The sequence below is a fragment of the Schistocerca americana genome, chromosome 4 (assembly GCF_021461395.2).
Source record: "Schistocerca americana isolate TAMUIC-IGC-003095 chromosome 4, iqSchAmer2.1, whole genome shotgun sequence".
NCBI classification, from domain to species: domain Eukaryota; kingdom Metazoa; phylum Arthropoda; class Insecta; order Orthoptera; family Acrididae; genus Schistocerca; species Schistocerca americana.
Window position 1 is genome coordinate 429,251,722 of NC_060122.1, and position 17,578 is coordinate 429,269,299.

Here is a 17,578-nt window from a genome sequence, read left to right on the forward strand (position 1 = left end):
TGGTATAGTGAGCGAACTTACCGTTGCAGCAATCCATGCCGTCGCGAGTCGTTGATCCTGGATAAACCAGTAAGGACAAGCCGGGCAGCGTGACGCACGAATAGAGCGAGCGCGCGTTACGCGGGACTGGTCCCAGCAGGGGCGTCTGCCCAGAGGCGGCGCGGCGTCCACCAGCCGGGCGCCGACCTGCGTCTCTGGGCCGTCCTCCCTTACATAAGGTGGCGGGCGCCGCGGCTGCCGGCGAGGACGCGCTATCTGCACGGGGCACCCGCGGCCGCGACACAGCGCCGCCGGCAGCTGCCGTCCCGCCACTGTGCGCCAGGACTCCAGACCCCGTCTGGCCAGCCACATCTACATCTACATCTACATTTATACTCCGCAAGCCACCCAACGGTGTGTGGCGGAGGGCACTTTACGTGCCACTGTCATTACCTCCCTTTCCTGTTCCAGTCGCGAATGGTTCGCGGGGAGAACGACTGCCGGAAAGCCTCCGTCCGCGCGAAATCTCTCTAATTTTACATTCGTGATCTCCTCGGGAGTTGTAAGTAGGAGGAAGCAATATATTCGATACCTCATCCAGAAACGCACCCTCTCGAATCCTGGAAAGCAAGCTACACCGCGATGCAGAGCGCCTCTCTTGCAGAGTCTTCCACTTGAGTTTGCTAAACATCTCCGTAACGCTATCGCGCTTACCAAATAACCCTGCGATGAAACGCGCTGCTATTCTTAGGATCTACTCTATCTCCTCTGTCAACCCGACCTGGTACGGATCCCACACTGATGAGCAATACTCAAGTATAGATCGAACGATTTTGTAAGCCACCTCCTTTGTTGATGGACTACATTTACTAAGAACTCCCCCAATGAATCTCAATCTGGCACCCGCCTTACCAACCATTAATTTTATATGATCATTCCACTTCAAATCGTTCCGTACGCATACTCCCAGATATTTTACAGAAGTAACTGCACCAGTGTTTGTTCCGCTATCATATAATCATACAATAAATGATCCTTCTTTCTATGTATACCCAATACATTACATTTGTCTATGTTAAGGGTCAGTTGCCACCCCCTGCACCAAGTGCCTATCCGCTGCAGATCTTCCTGCATTTCGCTGCAATTTTATAATGCTGCAACTTCTCTGTATTCTACAGCATCATACGCGAAAAGCCGCATGGAACTTCCGACACTATATACTAGGTCATTTATATACAAGGTGGTCCACTGATCGTGACCGGGCTAAATATCTCACGAAATATGGGTCAAACGAAAAAACTACAAAGAACGAAACTCGTCTAGCTTGAAGGGGGAAAGCAGATGGCTCTATGGTTGGTCCGCTAGATGGCGCTGCCATATGTCAAACGGATATCAACTGCGTTTTTTTAAATAGTAACCCCCATTTTTATTACATATTCGCGTAGTACGTAAAGAAATATGAATGTTTTAGTTGGAACACATCTTTCTCTTTGTGATAAATGGCGCTGTAATAGTCACAAACGTTTAAGTACGTGGTATCACGTAACATTCCGCCAGTGCGGACGGTATTTGCTTCACGATACATTACCCGTGTTAAAATGGATCGTGCACCAATTGCGGAAAAGGTCGATATCGTGTTGATGTATGACTATTGTGATCAAAATGCCCAACGGGCGTGTGCTATTTATGCTGCTCGGTATCCTGGACGACATCATCCAAGTGTCCGGACCGTTCGCCGGATAGTTACGTTATTTCATGAAACAGGAAGTGTTCAGCCACATGTAAAACATCAACCATGACCTGCAACAAATGATGATGCCCAAGTAGGTGTTTTAGGTACTGTGACGGCTAATCCACGCGTCAGTAGCAGACAAACTGCGCGAGAATCGGGAATATCAAAAACGTCGGTGTTGAGAGAAATGTCGTTACACGTATTGCCAAATGCATTGAGGTTGACGGATATCATTTTGAGCATTTATTGCATTAATGTAGTATTTACAGGTAATCACGCTGTGACAGAATGTGTTCTCAGAAATGATACGTTCACAAAGGTAAATGTATCACATTGGAACAACCGAAATAAAATGTGCAAACGCACCTACGTTCTGTATTTTAATTTAAAAAACCTACCTGTTACCAACTGTTCGTCTAAAAATGTGAGCCATATGTTTGTGACTATTACAGCCCCATCTATCACAAAGCGAAAGAGGTGGTCCAACTAAAACATTCATATTTCTTTACGTACTACACGAATATGTAATAAAAAATGGGGGTTCCTATTTAAAAAAACCCAGTTGATATCCATTTGACCTATGGCAACGCCATCTAGCGGGCCAACCATACGCCATCTGGTTTCCCCCTTCAAGCTAGACAAGTTTCGTTCTTTGTAGTTTTTTTCGTTTGATGCTTATTTCGTGAGATATTTGGCCCGGTCACGATCAATGGGACACCTTGTATGTTGTGAAAAGCAATGCTCCCATAACACTCCCCTGTGGCACGCCAGAGTTTACTTTAACGTCTGTTGACGTCTCTCCATTGAGAACAACATGCTGTGTTCTGTTTGCTAAAAACTCTTCAGTCCAGCCACACAGCTGGTCTGATATTCCGTAGGCTCTTACTTTGTTTATCAGGCGATAGTGCTGAACTGTTTCGAACACCTTCCGGAAGTCAAGGAAAATGGTATCTACCTGGGAGCCTGTATCTAATATTTTCTGGATCTCATGAACAAATAAAGCGAGTTGGGCCACACACGATCGCTGTTTCCGGAATCCATGTTGATTCCTACAGAGTAGATTCTGGGTTTGCAGAAATGACATGACACCCGAGCAAAAAACATGTTCTAAAATTCTACAACAGATGGATGTCAGAGAGATAGACTTATAGTTTTGCACATCTGCTCCACGACCCTTCTTTTCCGTAACTTCATTCTGCTGCTTCAAACGAGAGTTGCTTTACGGAGTTCTCTCGCTCAACGATAGAATGAGAACGTGGTCATCCTCTCCAACGCTAAGGGGTTGTATGTGCGGTCTGCATCTATACTATGCAAGCCACACTATTGGAGTAGCGGAGCCATTGCATTTTCCCCCATCTCTGTTCTTTTCGTAAAAGGTGCTTGGGAAGAATGATTGTGTGTTAAGCTCCGTATGAGCTGGAATTTCTCTAATTTCCTCATCGTATTCGATTCGCGAGGCATATGTGTGATCAGGTACGAGGGATATCCAGAAAGTAATTTCCGACCGGTCGCGAAATGGAAACCACTGTGAAAATCCGATGAAACTTTGCTCAGATGTGTTGGGAAGTGTCTAATTAGTCATTTCTTCCTTCCCGATTCTTCTATTCCAACAAGAACCACGTTTGTTATGTAATGAACACATGATCATTTACACTACTGGCCATTAAAATTGCTACACCAAGGAGAAATGCAGATGATAAACGGGTATTCGTTCGAAAAATATATTATACTAGAACTGACATGTGATTACATTTTCACGTAATTTGGGTGCATAGATCCTGAGAAATCAGTACCCAGAACAACTACCTCTGGCCGTAATAACGGCCTTGATGCGCCTTGGCATTGAGTCAAACAGAGCTTGGGTGGCGTGTACGGGTACAGCTGCCCATGCAGCTTCAACACGATACCACAGTTCATCAAGAGTAGTGACTGGTGTATTGTGACGAGCCAGTTGCTCGGCAGCCATTGACCAGACGTTTTCAATTGGTGAGAGATCTGGAGAATGTGCTGGCCAGGGCAGCAGTCGAACATTTTCTGTCCAGAAAGGCCCGTACAGGACCTGAAACATGCGGTCGTGTATTATCCTGCTGAAATGTAGGGTTTCGCAGGGATCGAATGAAGGGCTAGAGCCATGGGTCGTAACACATTGAAATGTAACGTCCACTGTTCAAAGTGCCGTCAATGCGAACAAGAGGTGACCGAGACGTGTAACCAATGGTACCCCATACCATCCCGCAGGGTGATACGCCAGTATGGCGATGACGAATACACGCTTCCAATGTGCGTTCACCCCGATGTAGCCAAACACGGATGCGACCATCATGATACTGTAAACAGAACCTCGATTCATCCGAAAAAATGACGTTTTGCCATTCGTGGACCAAGGTTCGTGGTTGAGTACACCATCGCAGGCGCTCCTGTCTGTGATGCAACGTCAAGGGTAACCGCAGCCGTGGTCTCCGATCTGATAGTCCATACTGCTGCCAACGTCGTCGAACTGTTCGTCCAGATGGTTGTTGTCTTTCAAACGTCCCCATCTGTTGACTCAGGGATCGTGACGTGGCTGCACGATCCGTTACAGCCATGCGGATAAGATGCCTGTCATCTCGACTGCTAGTGATACGAGGCCGTTGGGATCCAGCACGGCGTTCCGTATTACCCTCCTGAACCCACCGATTCCATATTCTGCTAACAGTCATTGGATTCGACCAACTCGAGCAGCAATGTCGCGATACGATAAACCGCAATCGCGATAGGCTACAATCCGACCTTTATCAAAGTCGGAAACGTGATGGTACGCATTTCTCCACCTTACACGTCACAACAAAGTTTCACCAAGCAACGCCGGTCAACTGCTGTTTGTGTATGAGAAATTGGTTGGAAACTTTCCTCGTCTCAGCACGTTGTAGGAGTCGCCACCGGTACCAACCTTGTGTGAATGCTCTGGAAAGCTAATCATTTGCATATCACAGCTTCTTCTTCCTGTCGGTTAAATTTCACGTCTGTAGCACGTCATCTTCGTGGTGTAGCAATTTTAGTGGCTAGTAGTGTAGTTGTACTTTGAGAATGAATCTTCCCACACTTGAATAATGCATTCGTATTTTTTAGTTTGCAAAACTAGAACAATTTCCTGACTCTCTTGTTCATTACCTGTTGCCATTATTAAACAGCTTAAAAGCATGGACAGTTCCATTGTCTCCAATGGTCACAAATCATCTAAATGTATCTGATATTTAAATATCATATTAAATTTCCATTATGTTTATACATGAACAAGGATCAGACTACATTAATTTACTATGAAATCGCTACATCTGCATTCAGCAGTAGTCTGGTTAGGCAAAACATCTGGAGAAACATTAGTATACACACAGCACCTCCCCCCCTCCCTTACATGATCACCCTTCCCCCCCCCCCCCCCCCCTCCTACCCAATATTGTAATCTAAATGCAGTGACTCCCTCCGAATATTTATGCACAATACTTACATTTACTTTCCTTCAGGGTCAATTACCATCTTCTTCACCAATCGTCCAATCTCTGCATATATTTCTGCATTTTTCTAATGTCTTCTGGCGCGCAACTACCTCATAGACGATAGCATCGTCTGTGGATAGCCTCACGGTGCTTATCCACGAAATCACTAATATATATTTTAAACAGTAACGTCCCTATAGCGTTCCCTTGGAGTACTCCCGAAACTTTACATATGTCGACGTGTTGAATTCTGTCTGCAAATCAATCCTGAATCCAGTCACAAATTTGGTCCGAAACTCGATAATCGCATTTCTCTTCGCTAAAAAACGACCGGGAACTGTTCCAGAGGCATTCCGGCGATCAGGAACCGTGGCACCAGCTCCGGATCTCATGGACGTAGTGAGATTACAAGGGATACTGTAATAGTATAACTAATTTGCTGTATATGGTAATGTTTACTGTGGAAGAACAGTTGGGGTGTAGCAACCACAAGTCAATATATTTATGGAGACACCTTCTTCATAAAGACAGGAGGCAGCACATAACAGTTTCACATTGAATTACTTAGTTACATAATTGCCTATGTCTTAGTGCATAACTTGGTACATATGTTAATAATGTAAGGTGTGCTTGTCTTGCTAATCGCCGGCCGCGGTGGTCTCGCGGTTCTAGGCGCGCAGTCCGGAACCGCGCGACTGCTACGGTCGCAGGTTCGAATCCTGCCTCGGGCATGGATGTGTGTGATGTCCTTAGGTTAGTTAGGTTTAAGTAGTTCTAAGTTCTAGGGGACTGATGACCACAGCTGTTAAGTCCCATAGTGCTCAGAGCCATTTTTTTTGTCTTGCTAATCATTGGATTTGATGGGTATCTGATCACTGAAATGGGAGTACTCCATAAATATAAGAGCTCTTCAAAATAGTTCAAAACTCAAATTTAAAGCATAGTAGCAGGGATAATATTTTGGACATTAAAGAACATGTTTTATATAAAAATTAAGTTGTAAGGATGTTTGAGAACCTCTGCATAATAAGTTATTGTCTTTTATTGTGAAGGTACTGTTCAGTTTTCGATCTATGTAGAGCAAAATGAGTATTTCGTATGTGACACCTTTTAGGCAAAGACGTGATTAAACAAAAGAAGAGGGGTGAAACTGCCAAAAAGTGGAGTGATGATTGTCTACAAAATAATATAAGGTATTTAGTTTTACGTATTTTAATATTGAAACATTGTAAATGCATGATGGTCATGTTTAGAAATAATATATTTGACTAATGTAGTGTCACGTGACCGGACACATGACAGAGGATAGGGGACAAAGGTCGGGGTCTTTTGATCGTGGTCCGTCGGTGCGGTAAGGGAACACCGACTCAAAGGAAGGCCTCGGCGCTTGTTGGTGACGTCACGTCAGCTACGCACGGCGAACGCCGGGTCTGTTGCAGGCAGAAACGCCTGGGCGTGCTTATCACTATAAATATCTTATTTTTGAACAAAATGTTTGGTGTTGTTTTGGATTCTGCAGTTTTATTTAGATGAAAGATTTTCTTACTGTCGTGTAGCTACAAATGAAGATCATAGTTCTGTATTACTGAATCCTGTCGAAACAAACGTAGATCAATATGAGAAGATGCTTTGCCCCATCGCATGCTTCGGAAATTTTACATTCAAGTAACTATATTTACTCGATCCATTTTGCTATCGAAACTTACCCCAACCCCCTTACAACGAACTCGTTTCTTTTATTTATTTATTTATTTTCGTTTGACATCGTAACTGCAAATATGAACTAATTTACATGTGTAAATGTCCAACTGTTGCCAGTCATTAGATTACAGTTGTTTTCAACGAAAGGAATTCTAAACAGGAAACCAAATAGCTTCGTACATCGAAAACACTGCTGAGCTCAAACTTTTTTAAACATGCACATTAGAAAAGATAAATATTCCCCTCTTGCAACTGAAGGAGAAACTTTATAAGATAAAAAAAAATTTATTTGATAAAACAAGTATCTCTCTTTTGCCTCTTGTTCTGTCCCCCACCCCTCCCCCAACGTGTACAATCGCAACATATTTCATTGACATTCTGTGCTCCTCACCCCATAGTCAATCAAGATACCTAAAGAAGAGCACCAATATGTTCACAGTTTCTTGTAAAAGCAACCCAGTACAAATTTAACTTCCTCAGATTTACAAATAAGGTAATGAAGCACGAATTCTGTTGCTGCTGGACCATGAAGTTGTTTTTGTATGTCAATCCTTAAAACAGGTGGAAATTTAAGTTCAGGAGTATACTATTTGTTAAGAAGTGTAATGAATTGCACAGTTAATTGATTGCAGAAATCTCTCAGAACAATGTGTGTTGGTCAACTAGCGCCAATAGTTTCACATTTTCCTGTGTCAGAGAGGGAGACACCACCATTATGAGTATGCCTGCAACAGACCTGGCTTTCGCCGTGCCTAGCTTACGTGACGTCACGAACAAGCGCCGAGGCCTTCCTTTGAGTCGGTGTTGGGTAAGGTCGGTGCGGCTAAGAGCCGCCGACATAGTATCACGTGGCCATCAGTTTGTTTTGTGGGTGTGATTTAGTAAAATAAAAACGTTTTCATTCTAAACTGTTGTCGGTGTAAATCATTTGTGAACGATCGTGATTTAGACAAATACTTGAATTCATTCACTGCTGTACTTAGGCTGGCTATTTACACAATATAGGGCGCGAATGCAACTGTGCACAACCGAACCCCTCTTGCAGACGGGTCATGGTAAAAGGTTGTGTAGAAGCCCGAGTGAAAGCCACGCTGGAGGCCACGCTGAGTTTGGCAACATCTCCCTTCGCGAAATCCCACCTTTATAGAAGAATTTTTTCATTCTTCAAAACTTTAAAATATGCGAGCAGAAAACATGCTCCATAATTCCACTTCAAATATACGTCAGCGATATTGCCTTATAATTATATGTATCTGTCCGACGACGCTTCTTGAAAACTGGAATGATCTGCGCATTTTTCCAATCGCTAGAAACGCATCGTCGTTCGAGCGACCTGCAGTAAATTACCGCTATATGCGAAGGAAGGTCTTTCCCACAACCTCGGTATAATATCGCAGGTATCTTCTCCGATTCACTTGCATTTCCACTGTTGAGCAATTGCAATAGATTTTGTGTTCCATGGTCACTTACTTGAATATCTGGCATTTCGACGTTCCCGCGAAGGTTGAAAAGAGGAATGGCATCACGGACTTCCGCTGTGTAACATTTAAGAAAGATAGCTTTAAGTATATAGGGACTACAGAAAATAAGTTACGCTATCATCCCACTCTAAGACCATTGCGCAACAAGGGTGGCAGTGCGGATAACAGCTGCATCATAGTGAACGAGTGAAATGGCGCTGCAACTGGAAACATACTCTAAAGTTAAAGTAGGTATGTGGGACAATACCATTCTTATATGGATATGGTGTCTGTTCTTTCAGACATGTCCGAAAGAACAGACACTATTGATGACCTGCAGCCGTCTAGAACGAAATTAGAAATGTATTAATACCTTCAGCTGCTAACGAGCGTTTATATATATCAATGGGGACAGGTGAAAATGTGTGCTCCGACCGGGACTCAAACCCAGGATCTCCTGCTTACATGGCAGACGCTCTGTCCATCTGAGCCACCGAGGGCACAGAGGATAGCTCGACTGCAGAGACTATCTCGCGCACGCCTGCCGTGGGACCCACATTCCCACCTTGTATGCCCACAATCTACATTCGTTGTGTCCCACCGCAACACACACATTACTCGTGGAAGACGTTCTTTCCAAGTGTTGGGGTGGGACACCACGAATGTAGTGTGTGGACATACAAGGTGGGAATGTGGGTCCCACGGGAGGCGTACGCGAGATAGTCTCTGCAGTCACACTACCCTCCGTGCCCTCGGTGGCTCAGATGGATAGAGCGTCTGCCTGCTAAGCAGGAGATCCCGTGCTCGAGTCCCGGTCGGAGCACACTTTTTCACCTGTCCCAGTTGATATATATAAATGCCTGTTATCAGCTGATGGTATTAATATAATTCTAATTTAATGCCATTCTTGTTGGCAAAATGTGCAGACCTAAAGCATCGACTGCACACTGACCAGCGCAGCGCCGCAGAACGGCATCGAGAAGGCGCTGACCGGCGCGCCAATGGAAAAAGCGGGCAGCGCCAAGCCTCCAGGATGACAGAGTTCAGAGGCCCCTGTCAATGCTGATTTGACCAACTGCCCAAAACTGGCCAGCGCAGTTCGGTCACATACTTCGAGAGTATCCGTACTGAGTTATAGGAAGACGTTACTTAGTCTGCATTCTGCTAGTAGTAATAGGAACTTAATTACTTGCAAGTAGGAGACACTGGCAGCCATTTCATAAAATGGAGTTATGTTTATTTTCTTATTAGAAATAAAATGTCCTTCTAATCAGAAAGTGTTTTGTACGGATGATTTTGGATTCCTTGTTTGTGTCGATGCTGATTCCCACAGTATCCGACACAACACAAAACGTCGAAACTGCACACAGATACGCCGTGGAATTCTGAAGATATGTGAACCACGTACAATGTTGCGTCCAGTAGTACTGGAATACGAGTCGTGGCAAAAACTTCAAGAAGGCCACACAGACGTGGGCGATGCTGATCGGGGAGTCCAGATCTTGCACGATGTGATTTTCGTCTTTCTGGTAAGCTGAAAGAACATCTGGTGGAAAGGAGATTTTCCAGCGATGAGAACGAAGGAGAGGGATTTCTGTCGTCGAGGAATTGAACGGCTGTAGAATATTCCGATTCACTGTCGCTATGAATGTAGTGCAACAGTGAATAAAAGTTTCTTGGCCTACCATGGTACTATGTAAATTTATTTTTTGATATCCCCCGCACTTCGGGGTGCTCTCTGTCATCTCCTCTTCCTGTATCATTATCGTCTACGCGCGACTGAACTGATAATTTCGATCCCCTTACCGACCTTACGTAAAGCCGAAATTTATGAGGACTTTTGATCAAATCAGTTGACAAAATTTTACTTCCAAATCCAGTAAACGCGTCTTGCATTGTTCACCTTGCCTTCATTTAAGCTTTTGATAGTCAGCTAGACTTTGACTTGGCTCAAATCTGCCTTTGTTGTCGTAACAATTTTCTAGCGCGGCTCTTAAACAGCTGTGGTGGTTCCTCATCCCTCACTAATGTACAATAAACCACATTCCACATTTCCCAAGCGGTCATGCTCCAATCTTCAGAGCTGTATATCTGCTCGGATACTCTGACTTTCGTATCCTGTCATTCCTGCAAGGAACTTTTCTGCCTCTCAGCGTATAGTCAATACATATTACATGCCTACATGTTGTTGCTGTTCTCGTTTTATCTGGTGATGGCTGAAAAGCCGAATCTGATAATGAATTTTAATAAACTGACATGTGAACAAGGCAATGACCAGTGTCATAAGCCATTTGACATCCACGTGGATATAACTCCAGCCGTGGCGAATATGAGGCCAATGCGGTGGCCACAGTTCCACAGTGATAGGATGACAATGCCTGGCAGTTAGAAGAAACTGTCTACCTGATTTTTTCCTGCACTGCAGTCTTGAGCGATATGCTTACACATATCAGTTGCACATTTCCTAATGCTGTCTCCCTATTTGCCATCAAATCGTAGTCTCCGTCTTTTTTTTTTTTTTTTTTTTTTTTTTTTTTTTTTTTTTTACAATATAGCAAGTTTCTCCCTTTGTGCATTTACGGTCCTTTTGCCTGACTGTTTTTTCGTGATCCTCCTGGTAAAGCCCAACATGTATCTCTCCATTGCCCGGAGAGCAACATGCTATTTTGGGTGGTTTCACGCATCAGATGCCCATCTTTTACTGCCGTAAGTCAAACCTGGTAATAGATGCGCACTGGTCGTAAGCTTTCATCTTAATACGTAACAGAAGGTTAGTTTAGGAAAATCTACTTAATAAATAAATAAATTCAAAGCAAATATTTACTGTTTTTATCTGTGCATCTAGTCTTTCTTTTTGACTGTACTAAATACAAAACATCATTTGGTTCTATGTCATTATTCTCTTTTTCGATGTATTGAAAACACATTATTTTAGTCTTATTATAATCATATATATACGAGGGTTGGAACTTAAAATAGTGGCAACCCGATATAAAAGAGTTACATGTTTGCACCTGTTACTGACCTTCAAAGTAGTCACCAGCGATAGGTAGAACCCGTTGCCAGCGATGTCGAAGGCTTAGTATACCGGTAGCAAAGCCTGTTCTGTTGATGGTGCGAATGGAGCGGTCTACTGCCTGTCAAATCTCTGGAGCAGTTCTGAAACGAATGCTACGAAGTGGTTCCTTCATCTTCGGGATAAAATCAAAGTCGCAAGGACTTAAGTCCGGGGAGTATGGTGGGTGGTACGGTACTTCCGAGTGCCATCTACCGAACAGAGCAGCCACAGCTTGCGCTGTATGCGCCCGCGCATTGTCTGGCTCTGAGCACTATGGGACTTAACATCTGTGGTCATCAGTCCCCTAGAACTTAGAACTACTTAAACCTAACCAACCTAAGGACATCACACAACACCCAGTCATCACGAGGCAGAGAAAATCCCTGACCCCGCCGGGAATCGAACCCGGGAACCCGGGCGCGGGAAGCGAGAACGCTACCGCACGGCCACGAGGTGCGGACGCCCGCACATTGTCGCGCAAAATGATGGGTGGGTTCCGCAGAAAGTGTCGCCGCTTCTTTCCCAAAGTTGGTCGCAGGTGATGCTCAAAAACGACCAGTAATACAGTGCATTGACGGTCTGCCGTGGAGAAACGTAATGCGTTACGATAACACCATCACAGTCGTGCACGAGAAGCATCATAACTTTAGACCGCTCCATTCGCACCATCAACAGAACAGGATCATCTAATGGTATACTACCCTTTCCACATCGCTGGCAATGGGTTCTACACAACGCTGGTGACTACTCTGAAGGACAGTAACAGGTGCAAACATGTAACTCTTTTGTGTCGGTTGTGAATAAATAATTGCCACTATTTAAGTTCCAGCCCTCGTATAAAATGCTTTTTTCTCAACACGTGCTAATCTCACAGAGATGAACGAAGTATCGTTAAAAGCTTTTTAACCAGATTCTGACACTGCTTACGGCTTTTGCGCTAAAATTTTCTACTAGTGGAAAATTTTAACGTGAAAGAGACTTCAATTAGCATAGGCAAAAGAGCTTCATGGATGACCAGCTTCATGCCTATATTTTACAAAGCTAACTTATTAATCACGAATAAGAGACTTCCTTTTCATGTCATCTTATTAAAACACTATTTTATTTGTTTTAAACTCGTATTAACTGGATACAGAATTTTCGTGGATAATAATCGACATCACTGCTGTAGTCCATTACCTCTGCCCGTCATACAAACTGACTTTTCTAAGCGAATATACTTCTCGCCTTGAATTGTGATTTACCTATTGCCACCGGGGGACGAACCGCACTTTAACTCTGGGTTCGGTGTGGGTCGGCGGTGGGGCGAGTGTACTGCTGTGGCCTGTTGTGGGGTTGTGTACCACTGAGGGCTATGACGGGGACGTAGGCTCTCTGTCGTTACTAGGTCCCCAGTTCAATACAATACAAGTATATCAATCAAGACGTAACGTGTCCTATCGTAATTATAGATGCGCGAAATTGTACGATGGGTAAGTAGTGATTTCATAGCACAGATTTGACAGCGAATGAAGGTGACGCACCTACTGGGGCAGAACGATCATTTTGGAGGCCACTACATCTATTCGAATGAATGAATCGTTGCGTCTGTCCCTCCCTGGCACGCTGTTGCATCAGTGTATTCTAGCCTTGTGAGATAGTGGTCAAGGTGGCCCTCCAGCACTAGCAGTCATGTGAACCCCACTGATGTCCTCCGCCACTGTTGGGATATTGCACGCTTGCTCTCTACGCTTCCCCAGTCTGAATGCTAATGTTCTTAGTTCTAGAATTCTCAAGATTGGCCAATCATATGAATTTACAAGGTCTTTCTTACTCCCTCCATCGGCTCTGTAAAAGCTCCTCTCCCAGTCCTCTTCTTTAGCATCCATCTCTGCTCAAGAAGTGAAACATAGGTTGGGCGTCACAGACCGTCCACCAGTGACAGAGCCAAACATGTAGTCGCTACCATAAGAAAACAAAAAGGAAAACATAGGTTCTGCTCTTTAGCATTGGCTGGGAGAGTCACCCGCACCGTTACAGCAGCACAGAGTGTGGCGCTCTTTGGTCAGTTTCTACTGATGTTATCTACACCTGGAGCCGAATACTCCTGCATGCATGGAATAACGTTTCTCCGAATTCCCTCATGCCGCTGGCATGTTTTTCTCGTCCGCTTGTAGATAGTCTATGCTGTCTGCTGTCTGGGCTTGCAGAAACAGTGGGTGTTTGTATTTTTACCAACGTAGCTCCGTCCGACTGCGTTGTTCTACATCAGCAGGGTCCGGGGTTCGGCGCCTAGCCATCCGGCGGCACAAAAACCCGTTTTGGTTTTTCTCCTTGTTGTGAATTCATAACCCAGCTCTGAAAAGATACTACTGTATTGTCCCAAGGGAGCGACTGTTGCAACGGCCCTTCATGACCTCATTCTCGTCTGTCCCGAATAGCACAGTGTCCATCTTTTACACCATCAGCAACAGAATCTCTGTAAGGAAAGAACAAGATAATTAGTGCTGCCTCTCCAAGCACTGCCACATCCGACTGTAAGATTGTAAGTGCAACTCCTACATGCTGTCTGTCATTAGCATCTTCGCCAGTTCTATCTCTAACTCAAGGGTGAGATCTGGATAGCCAGAAAGGAAAAGCACCTCTCAGTGTGTGAAGGTCTATATTGTAGCTACAAAGAGATGTGTGAGGACATGTCTGAAGGAGCACAGATGTCTTTGCCAACTACGGTAAGCAGAAAAATCAGCTGTTGCAGGACATGGTCTACAGTCAGAAAAAAAATTAAGTGAAGTTTTCCTAAAGCAAAATTATATCCACAATGAAAAACTGTTTTCCATATCTGTAAAAAGAAGCCATCCAAATATACAAACATGGCTACAATTTCAATATAAAAGAACAAGCTATGAAACTTATTGATAGGTGGACAACACCTTTACAGAATCAATAGATAAGTCTTATCTTTGACCCATGAGAGCTCGACTGTTAAGTTTTATTTCTGAGAAGGATTGTCTCTACTCATCATGGGCAAACTCCTACCACACCCTCTTTTCATAGCATTTATGTTGGTCTCCGACGCCTGACCAATCAGTCAGTAATACTCAGTGGACTCAGAAGCACCTCTGAAGACGTCCACTGCAACTCTCAACTCAATGAAACGTCAGGGACAAAAAAATTACAGAGACCACAACCATACTGCTCGGAAGATTAATCAGCAGCTAAGACAAACGTGAAAACTTGCATTGTATCAAAACGAAGTTGCTTCACAGATAATCCATTAATAAGTTTCTAGTCCACTAAACAGAAGACTTACTCTAGGGCTGTTGAGAGTAGTTTTGTATGGCTTAATTATTCACTGACTCAAGGGCAAAAATGCCCCCAGGTATTACTTGCCATACCACATGCTCCATATGAAACTTCTGTTAATCTGTACGTACCATTACTAACATCAGTGTCATGGTGTACGACACGAAGGTTGCTAGCTCAAATTACGAAGTTCGGAAAAATGTTCACCATCATAGGGTGACCAGTAAGCAGAGGAACAGTCGTATTGTTCCTCATCACCAACAATTACAGTAATGTTAAGGATTAAAGTGCGAACATATCTCTAGAAGCCAAGGAACATTTATATTGACCCATCCGTCCGTGAAGAAGTTAATTTCAACGATCCTGATAGTGCCATTCTAGAGATCTAAGTTAAGTGCCGGCGAAGAATGTCATCATGTCGTATTTCTCTCGCCAATATCGATAATGGGCTTCGAGTGCTACAATCTTCATACAATAAAAACATAAATTTTACTGAATAAATGCATTTGTGACACAAAAGCCAAATTAAATTGGCGCATTGTTTAAGGCACAGGATTAGCATCACGAAACAGTGAGCATCGAAATCCTCTTCTGACTATCATACAGGTTTATTTCTTTTCCATTGTTCCTCTAAATCATTTAAAGTGAAGGCTCTGATACCTACTTTGAAAATGATATTAACAATTTGCTTGCCCGTTGTTGTCTCTAATGGCGTCGTTAACACGACGATAAACTCTAACACTGGACGTTTTTTAATGAAGTAACACTCTTAACTTGGAAAGGACTGACGCCAGTCCAAGCAATGTAAGAAGACCTCTCTAACAAGCTTACTGAATATCTCGTTGTCTGCAACCCAGTAAGTACATACCAAGTAACTCTGATATAGCAAGAAACTATCATATTCAGATGAGAAAAGTACTATACGCGTTTTATAATGATTTGGCAATAAAGAAAGAAAGAAACAGTCGTGTGGCGCTGTTGGCTGGAAGACCCCGAGAGTTCGCTTCAGCTGCATAATTGAAATGGTTTCTCTTCTCCACTTTCAATGTTAAACACTTCCCTCTTGTTCGTAAGACCGGTGACTCTGAAATTTCTTTACATAGCTTTTGTTTATCTTCAGTAGCGAACCGAAGAGAAATCTGCTCCATGGTTCATCTTTGTTCCGGTGGACTTCCCAAGAGCAAGAGAGGGAGAGTAAATTTGTAGAGTGAAGAGGATAGGAGGTAACCATAAAATCTTAATAGATTAAATCTACACAATCTGCAGCTGACTGCTTAGTACGGAGATGGATGTGGTTATGATGAAGATCCAGTCCTAAGCAAGAGGAGGGAAAGTAGTGCCACTATCTGTTTTAATAGAATTTGGAATAATTTGGAAGGAGCGATCGTGTGGCATTGCGGAGTTGCTGCTGGGTGGTAAACACAGTGTAGAGACATGTGGTTCAGAATAATGTATGCGCAAAAGCATTGCAAGATGAGCTAGTCGTACTTCGTGGAAAACGGCACCGCGCAGTGGTAACAGCTGTATCGGGCAGGACAATGTCACCATACCAGTGCAAGACTTGTTATGACCTATGTGATTGGGTGCGTGATTTTAGTGTAACAAATACACTGACGGAAATAAATCGCACCGCCGAAAGAATTAATTTAGGGTAATGAAATTTCGGGAATACATTCGTCTAGGTAAGATACGCTACTGGCCATTGAAATTGCTACACCACGAGGATAGCGTGCTACTGACGCGAAATTTAACCGGCAGGAAGAAAATGCTGTGATATGCAAATGATTAGCTTTTCAGAGCATTCACACAAGGTTGGCGCCGGTGGCGACACCTACAACGTGCTGACATGAGGTACGTTTCCAACCGATTTCTCATACACAAACAGCAGTTGACCGGCGTTGCCTGGTGAAACGTTGTTGTGATGCCTCGTGTAAGGAGGAGAAATGCGCACCAACACGCGTCCGACTTTGATAAAGGTCGGATTGTAGCCTATCGCGATTGCGGTTTATCGTATCGCGACATTGCTGCTCGCATTGGTCGAGATCCAATGACTGTTTGCAGAATATGGAATCGGTGGGTTCAGGAGGGTAATACGGAACGCCGTGCTGGATCCCAACGGCCTCGTATCACTAGCAGTCGAGATGACAGGCATCTTATCCGCATGACTGTAACGGATCGTGCAGCCACGCCTCGATCCCTGAGTCAACAAATGGGGACGTTTGCAAGACAACAACCATCTGCACAAACAGAACGACGACGTTTGCAGCAGCATGGACTATTAGCTCGGAGACCATGGCTGCGGTTATCTTTGACGCTGCATCACAGACAGGAGCGCCTGCGATGGTGTACTCATCAACGAACCTGGGTGCACGAATGGCAAAACGTCATTTTTTCGGATGAATCCAGGTTCTGTTTATAGCATCATGATGGTCGCATCCGTGTTTGGCGACATTGCGATGAACGCACATTGGAAGCGTGTGTTCGTCATCGCCATACTGGCGTATCGCCCGGCGTAATGGTATGGGGTGCAATTGGTTACACGTCTCGGTCACCTTTTGTTCGCATTGACGGCACTTTGAACAGTGGACGTTACATTTCAGATGTGTTACGACCCGTGGCTCTACCCTTCATTCGATCCCTGCGAAATCCTACATTTCAGCAGGATAATGCACGACCGCATGTTTCAGGTCCTTTACGGGCATTTCTGGATACAGAAAATGTTCGACTGTTGCCCTGGCCAGCACATTCTCCAGATCTCTCACCAATTGAAAACGTCTGTCAATGGTGGCCGAGCAGTTGGCTCGTCACAATACGCTAGTCACTACTCTTGATGAACTGTGGTGTCGTGTTGAAGCTGCATGGGCAGCTGTACCTGTACGCGCCACTCAAG